At 37.6% G+C, this 8,489-nt stretch overlaps 1 long non-coding RNA gene across 1 annotated transcript; it reads right to left on the bottom strand.

Annotated features, from left to right (window-relative positions):
• LOC118257797 (uncharacterized) lies at positions 1–7,640 on the bottom strand. The gene is made up of 3 exons (XR_004781706.1): positions 7,487–7,640; positions 2,651–2,731; positions 1–186 (listed from the first exon to the last, which is right to left on the bottom strand). It is a non-coding gene; the product is annotated as an uncharacterized LOC118257797 (long non-coding RNA).
• Positions 7,641–8,489: the final 849 nt, after the last annotated feature.

Genomic DNA, 8,489 nt, shown 5'->3' with positions numbered 1-8,489 from the left:
TGACGCTCTGGAAAAATCTGTATTCATTAAGATAGCCTGATAAGACTTCTGGACACAACATTCCACTGAGTTTGGGCATCATAATGAAGCATAGATGTTCTCCAGCTCAGGACTTTGAACAGCAGTGTTGAAGAAGGCAGAGAACATTCAGCCAGACTAAGTGTTGGCAGCCTTTCCCAGGGAGATCTGTAAAGTAGCAAACAGAGAAAAATGAATACTAAACTAATTATAGAAAAATGTGAATCATACGTTTTTCTTTTTTGAGGTAGAAGTTTGAATCATACACTTTCATTATTTAATTAAAAAACCCTCTTGTCTGAAGAAATGAGGGAATTAATAAACTGCAGGTGGTGAGACCAAGAATTCAGAAGGTGTGCTGATGTGCCAGATTGAGCAAGTAACTATTTTCCAAAAGCAGTTGATTCAGATTATAAATGAAGACCAAGGGGACCATTAGATTATCTTGTTCAAAGCTGTCTACCCAGCAGCCTGATCTATACTCAACCTGCTGGAGAATCCTGTCTGGCTCCTCAAATGTTTGTGAAAATTGCTTAGTGCATTCGTACACACCCAGATATACTACCACAATGTCCTGATCATGACCAAATAATTCATCCAGGTAGAGAAGGAATTCAGATAGCTATAATGTGGCCTTTTCTGTTCTCTTACATTTAAAAAGCCTTATGAAATAACTGCTTATTCCTGTAACGATAGCAATCATATGTAAGAAATCTTTTCTATGTTAGAAGACCCAGCATGTTTCCATTGCACAATGTCTTGCTCCGTGCATAAAAGGGCTTTAATGTCATGCCTAGAGCAAGGCAGATGTATGCTGTTACACAAGAGAAAAACATATCTATAGAACCACTTTGATAGGTATGCATAGTGAGACAATACCAGTGACTGTCTGAATTTTGTAAAGGAAAATAAATATGGGCTGTGCCTCAGACAGAATGATAAAGGGCTCTTCTGATAATTCTCCTCATTCTATTACTCTCCCAAGAGCAAAGGGAAGATGTAAGGAGCTAATGAAAGTCAAAATTATAGTGATAACTGTAAAATGTAATACTTAAAAACTGTAACATGCTGAATTGTGAACTGATACTAAAAATCCTTAAACCATGCATCTGTGACACAAGGGTATCGGCTTGTTCCTTTGTTATCTTTATGTTTTCAGAGGAAGTGCACAGCTAGTACAGGATGTGCATTTATGTCTACTCAGTACTGCCTGCCGCCTTACAAGCTCCATGCCAAATCTGGTCTGCTGTGTGTAAGTTTCATACTTTTGTAGCCCCAGGAAAGTTAGCTGACTAGTGAAATCAGGGAGAACAGTGTCTGGTGAATGCTGGGAGAGAGGATTGTTGAGTTCTTTTAATCCTAATATTTTCTTTTATATTATTTTGAATTTCTGGAAGAAAGAACAAATATTAGAATTCATGGGTTTATCAGATCCATAAACCATAGTGACTTGACTTTTGCAGAATTATGAGAAGCATTCCTAAAAGGATTGCATAGTGATTTAGTGCTAAAGTAACAGTAGGTGTTAAGTACTTTGTGATTTTTTCATTTTATCACAGCATATAAATTCAACAGCATTGGCTATGTCAGTGTTTGGCTGGGAAACCTCTTCAGGAAAATGTTAAAAAAAAAAAAAGTTAAAATGTTACCTGTGTTTGTTCTTAAACATAATCCATTTTTGTATAAGTGCACCATAAGTGGAAATAACATACAAAAACATTGTTATAAGGATATTGTGTATATACTACATCTTCATGTGTAACCCAGATTTTCACAAGGAAATCTTCCATAACCTGATTTGCAAAAAATGCTTTTGTTTTGTGTTTATTTGTTAAGCAACAGTGAACATCAGGAAGTGAAACATGGTGATTTTCCCGTACTATTTAATGATCCATGGAAATCTAAAGGGTTTGCAAAGGATGAAAGCTAAACTGGCAGAAAAGTTTCTGACCTAGTGCACTATCAGTTCTGCTGTTCCCTGTGTTATACACACAGGAATATTAACAGATAATTTTAGATTACTCCTCCTTTCAGGCTACATCATCTTCCTATAAAACTGTAGACCTATGGACTATCTTATTGCTGAGGAGAAATAAAGTCTGACTGATATGTTCATAAAATGTTAACCATAGATGAAAATTTACTTTGGAACTTGGAGACAATCAGGGCAACATCCCACATGCAATTAAGGTAGATAATACTGAGTGCAGTAAAAAAATGAGAAAGCAGACAACCTAGAAATAATTCTTCCTGGTATCTAGGGGAGAATCTTCAATTACTTTTTTCTTTCTAGCATAGCATTCCACCCATCCATGCAAGACCATGTGTGCTATGTGTCACATTGACTGTAACTGTGCCATTTACAACAGCAGCTAAACTACTCCATTTGCAGGCGCACAGATGGAGCAGACACCAAACTACATGTGCTGCTGAAAAAGCACCCGTTCTTTCATTTAAGTTCCTAATACCAGCTTCATGTATGATCCACACTGCAAGCCTCAAGCAGTGCCTGAGCTGCTAAAGGCACAATGATTTGCCTGAATGGTGGAGACTGAAGCCCTTCATTCAGTTTCAGGAGAACTAGATGTCTGAAACCCTGCCTGATCCCTTAAGTAGGTATTTTGTAACTTACCTTAAGCACATATCTGTGTTAAACAATCAGCAGAAATTTCATCATTAACCTAAAGCATTTGCAAGCAAGACATCAGGAACTCTGCAATGAAAAAGGGAATACAACTGAAAATCATTTATTGTTAATTATTACTATTATTGCAGTCATAGGATTGATCACTTATGCATTTAGCTTTCTGGTCTGCCTCTCCTTCTGAATGTCTTCTAGCTGTATTGGAGAGAATGTTCTACAGCTTTATTGCCATGATTTTTGAAGTGCAGCAAGTGTTTTTCACTTCACATTCTTATTTTGTTTCCTCTTCATGAGTTCTTACAGGAAATCTGGCAAAGACTGTGATGCAGGATCAGCACAAATCCCTGTTTTGTTTTTCTGCCTTTTTTTTTTTTTTTGCTGACAAGCAAATGTTCAGAGAAATGCAGCTTACAGTGTAGAAGGCTGGATTAAACCATTGGTCAAAGATGGGTGTGGGAGCTGCTAAGCTGTTACACCAAGAAACACTGACTCTGGGCTCTGCTGGGAATACAATCACCTCCTTAGCTTTAATCCCTGTAAAACTACCTTTGAGACTGTTATATGCCTCATATTTAAATAATATCTAGTGAATAATATCAGGGATATGAGACTAGTATTTTTGGGCAAGTGTTGCTGCCAAGAGACAGCCAGAAAAAAGAGAAAACAAAACAAAAACCTGAACATCAGCTAAGGTCAGCTAGAGATGAGGGCTTAACAAAGTAAAATTGGAACACATCTCTCCTTGTAGTGCTGCAAGAGTCCTTACAGATCTGGGGCCACAAATGAACAGCCACGCAGACCTCTACTGACTGGAGAGATGTTGGGGCATGCTGTGATGACTACTTCTAGTCAGATCAAGGACTCAGTTACTTTTCAAGTTCCACAAGTTGAGCCAATGATTTTGGAACTGGATAGTGAGGAGACTCAAAAGTGAGTAATGTTGTTGCTGCCTGTAGTTAGATATACGATATGAAGCCTGTTCAGTGTGAATTCTTAGACAAGTCAAAAAGTTCATCCAAGCATTTGAAATAGAGACAATTCCATTGAAGCAACCAAGAGGGGCTGCTAGTGAATTTTGCAGGGCAGATTTTTTCATGTCTTTTTGATTTGGAGTGATGTGACATAGTATGATTGCTTGTGCAGGTACTTCCAAAGTTGTCCTCTGGCAAGATGTCATATATCTTCTTTTATACTCTCCCTTCTCTTTCTTTCAAACACCATGTTATTTCCTCTGTGCTGTGCTGCATACTGTGGCCTTTATGCTGGAATGCCATTGCAGTTCTACTTCTCTTTTTTAATTCTTCCCCCAACAGCCCAAAATGTAGGAGACCAAAGCCATAGGAGAATAGTAAGACTGCCAATGTAGGGATAAAACATTTGTAAGGAGTAGTAGCGCCCAGTCTTTGAAGGCCCATTGCCAATATACGACAGAAATAATATTCTGTAGGGAGAATTTTACTTTGACTTCACGGTTATATTCAAGAACTGCATCTGTGAAAAGTAAATTATTGGACTGTAACATCACAAGTTTGGGAACTTCTGCTACATTAAATATATATTTAATCCAAAACGTACACAGATAAGTGTATGTTACTTAATTATAATTTTCAGAACGAATGTGAAATCTTCAAGAGAATAGTTGTGGATTCCCCGTCCCTGGCAGTGCTCAAGGCCAGGCTGGATGGGGCACTGGGCAGCCTGGTCTGGTGGGAGGTGTCCCTGCCCATGGCAGGGGGGTTGGAATTAGGTGGTCTTTAATGTCCCTTCAAAACCAAACCATTCTGTGATTCTACGATAGTAGGAAATACATGCAAATCTAAAGCTGGTGATAGTCTTACTAACTGATCTTTTTTTTCACCATTTGATATGAATTTATGAAAATATATTATGTGCTCCAGTACTAAAGCTATTCCTGTCCATTAAATAAATTGGCAATTAACACTTCTAGAAGGTATGCAATTATGCAGCATTCTCATTACATTCTGAGTGTGGGGAGTGTGGGATGCAAATACCAAGTAGCTATATATCAGTAAATGGTAATGTAGCTGCTGAAATACTATTTGCTGAATGCAAAACTTGTAAAGTCAGTATAGTTTTGTTATCAGAAATTAAATCTAGGCAGGGACTGAGTTTTAGTCACTATGGCTTTCTCTTTAAATAATAGCACTGATGACAACTGGAAAGGCGTTACCTTAAGATAGTTGATACAAGTCCTTTTCTCATATTAACTGGTGTTTACTGATCTAACTTGAAGATTTGACTCTTCCAGATTTCCATCAGCTTTCAGAAACAGAGGGAGGTGGTTAGTCTGTTCAGAATTTGATTGCTGCAAGCAGATGCAACTCTCCCTCTACTTCCATATAACATATGCTTAATAAAACAGTTCAGACCTTCCACCAGTCTTTAGAAGGTCAGCATTGCTTTACAATATTTATTTATGTACAGAGACCAATTGAACTATTTACATTTGGAGCTCATTTTGGTTCTAGGAAACCCTCTTTTTGTGAAAATAGTTTTTACTCATGGTGGGAGCAGAGGAGTAGATGGCTATCAATTTCATCTCCTTGAATGCTGTAGCTGTAAAATGTACTCTGTTAAGTGAAGACTCACTTAGATCTATCTATTTTTATATTTCATCTTCAAATTGCTTCAGCAGTTCACAGACAACAAGCTACTGAGAATGCTTTGATGCTGAAATTGCAGCTGCTTTTGCATTTCCAAGATGGACAGGATAGGAATAAATGGTTGGTTTAGTCAGTTATGCCTTTGTTACTGGTGCTGGTGGCACACTCGCATACTCTTGCCCTAAGAAGGGCACACAAGATTTTTTCACAGTTCAGCATTCCAGGTCTATAATATCTGAAAAGAAGTATCATCAGCAATCAATCTGCAACATTATGTATTTGAAGCCACATTTTTTTTTAAAGTTTGTCAAACTCCATTTCATGTAAAATGATCTCCATCTTGCACTCAGCTATCTGAATCTACCCCTAAGCAATTCTAACATCTGTTGCAGACCATGATGTTGGCAGCCACTGCTATATATCAGGAAAATAAGGCAACATAGAGCCACAAAAAGGAATTTGACTGAAAATACATCGTCAATTTTTTCATCACAACTCAACAGATCTTGAAAAAAGCCTTTTGCATACAAAATCCCTCTCATTCATTGGCTGGACCCAGTTTTCACTTCAGTTTTCATGTATTTTACAACAGGTTAGCAAAAAACAGCTTTGAATTTCCTGTAAAGTTCACAGTATGTTGTCACTGAAGCCTATGCACTATGCTGTTATAGTTTCCATTCTCCAGCTAGGGTTCAGTGCAGTGAGCTATGCTTGGATGACCTGTTATAAATCATTAACAAGAACTTGTTTTTATGGGTATTTGTGGTGAGAGACCTTTACTGTCACCTGGAGTGAACTGCTGTGAATTTAGCAAATGAATCATTTTCTTCCACATCTCCTGAGGAGAGTTATTGGGTATAAAGACATTAATGGGAGTTGTCTGTATTGCTGATATTCTAAAGTTATAATTACAGCTACACCCTCTTTAAGGCCTGGTCTGTTAATGTGAAGAGAACTGTCTAAATACAGCAAAATCAGAGGGGTTGTTTAACCTATTGAACTCATGAACTCATATTCCTTAGTCCAGATCTTTAATCGCTTTAGTTATTCACAGACTCAGTGCCCAGTACTGGAAAGCCTGAAACTGCCTGCTGAATCCCAGGTGCAAGTGCATCATCCCTGTGGAAAGAGGGATCAGGGATCACTGTGTGGAATATGAGATCCATGTAGGAGATCTGTACAGCCAGCCAGCTTCGGGCACTGTGTGATTATGTTTGTTTTTCCTGGTTTATTGTCTACCACACCAGGAGCCTAAGCAGAACCAAACCAAGGGCATTTTCAGTTTTCTTCTGTAGATCACAAGACTGCTAAGTATTACTAAATATGCTAAAGCACACAAAAGTATAGAAGATTTCCTATACCTATGATCTCAACCACTTCTTCTTAACAACCTCTTAAGTACGTACCATTAGGTAATTTGCTCGTTCTCAGACAATATGATGCCCACAGGTCTTAGGCCCACTGAGGTGGTGTGGAACTTGTAGGCTGACACAGTTATTGCAGGATAAGTGCAGAAAGGAAACGGAACCAACAAGGAACTCAGAACATATGTAGATATTCAGCAATAGGGTCAGTTTGAACTTGTAATGTGTGCAATGATTATAACTGAGGACATGTCTGATGGAAAAATGATTTTCCTTGTTAATTACAGTGTGAGACAGATAGGTTAAAGTAGAGAAAGATACTGCATTATTAAAATGGAATTTCCAAGAAGGAAAACAAAACATCTATTTAAAAAATCGGAGCTTCTTTTAGACCCATTGTTATTTTTTAAATGGACAGCTGTGTTTATCAGCTGTTCCTTAGTTCACTGAAGCAAACTCCAGGACTCAGTGTCTGAAGCAACATCTTTTGTTGCTTCCTTTGAATTCTGTCAAGTATGCATTTGGCTATCTTGCACTGCTCTGGCAGAAGACCAATATTGCACTGCTCTCCCTCTTTCCGGAGTTACTTTAACTAAGGAACTTGTGGTTCCGATTATTTTGCTGAATCTATTTTATTGTAACATATATTCTTAGTTTTCACTTATATTAACCTTTATTTACAGCATTTAACCAAAGTTTAAGGTTAAGCATTAAGTCAATGGCCTGTTTTTGTTGTAAATTAATCCTCTGTAAAGTTATGAGTAAGTTCACTGAGTTGACATAGTTACAACGTTATAAAATGAGAATACATACAAGAATAATCAGAGGAGACTTACAATCTGCTGATGGACTTTGAATTCCCTGTTTGTGACATCCTTCAGTCCCAAGAGCAAAGACACTGAAGTCTTGAGATCTTGTGACAGAATTTGTGCTGGATCCACGTTCTGCCTCTGTTCTCTCATTATTTGCACACGTTGCAAATCACTACAGCAGACTTTACCAGAGTATAATTGCCAACAGCCTCATAATTCCATGTCCATCTGGGATTTTTTTCAGAAATGTGTATGATGCCAATTACCAATCTAGATGACAGAAATAGTAAACATCAGTTAATTTCCAAATTTCCTTCACATTGGCATTTCTGTGCTGTTATGCTTTGAGAAGTTTGATACATATCAAAAAGTGTACAGTTTATGCTCAATATGAAGGGAACAGGGCTGTTATTTCCCCCAGAACCATTTTTCCCCCCTGCTAGGAAAGAGAGTGAGTAGTAACAGGATGATAATTATAAAAATTATTTTCTTTGAAACTGAAGACTTGTCCAAATTAGAGCTGATAACTGCCTCCTGCAGTGAGACTAGAACATTCTCAACAACTAAGAAAATACTTGCATTGGAAATCAAAATTAAGATTTAGGACAATTATTTCATTAGAAGCTATGGATAACGCGCTACAGGAGCCTTCTAATTAACGGAGGCAGGCTGTAAGAAACTGAATGTTTAGAATTTTATACTATAAATTTTACAATTATTTATTTAAAAAATGTGGAAGTTGATTTTTTTTCCACTCAGAAATGGTAATGCTTCAGACAGAAGTTTAAACATATTTAGGGGGTCATACATTTCTAAAACAACTGAATTAGAACCATCTACACCCACAGCCAACATATATTCCTTACCACTTGCTTTAAGATGGGAAAAGTTTCTTCCTCAAGAAATCTTGAGGCAGAACAATGGTCTTAGGTAGGGTGAATGTTATAGGGCAAGATGCTTATGGCTTATAATTATGAATGTGGTTAAGGCCTTCCTCTCAACATTGTCAAGGTTGTAATAGCTATCA

Source organism: Cygnus atratus, chromosome Z (genome assembly GCF_013377495.2).
Source record: "Cygnus atratus isolate AKBS03 ecotype Queensland, Australia chromosome Z, CAtr_DNAZoo_HiC_assembly, whole genome shotgun sequence".
Taxonomy (NCBI): Eukaryota; Metazoa; Chordata; class Aves; order Anseriformes; family Anatidae; genus Cygnus; species Cygnus atratus.
Note: the sequence above shows the minus strand (reverse complement) of the source record. Positions and strands in the feature narration are given on the sequence as shown.